The sequence below is a fragment of the Pterocles gutturalis genome, unplaced genomic scaffold, assembly GCF_000699245.1.
Source record: "Pterocles gutturalis isolate BGI_N339 unplaced genomic scaffold, ASM69924v1 scaffold2418, whole genome shotgun sequence".
NCBI lineage: Eukaryota > Metazoa > Chordata > Aves > Pterocliformes > Pteroclidae > Pterocles > Pterocles gutturalis.
In genome coordinates, this window is record NW_010120185.1 from 124,516 (window position 1) to 124,866 (window position 351).

Below are 351 nucleotides of genomic sequence, written 5' to 3' on the forward strand. Positions count from 1 at the left end.
CAGAAAGAGGACAAATGGCCAACATTGCTTCTTCCAGGCCTGTGCAACCCCACAGGACTCCAGCAACACCACCCCTTGTCTAAAACCTAAACTGCAATGAATTTCTGCACTGGACAGGTAAGCCACAAAAAAAAGAGAAGGGGGGTCTGGGAGTGTGGATTATTTTCATGAGAGTGGCATGAGCATGGCCATGTAAAACAGAAAGTGTAGGGTTAGAAACACGGTAGGGTTGTTTCATCTTTCACGGCTAGGGCATGAAGTTTAACAGAAAGAGAGCAGAAATAGGAAGAATAACCAACAAAGGCAGTATAATTACAAGCAGCACATACAACGTATAGCTTGAAAGTTAAC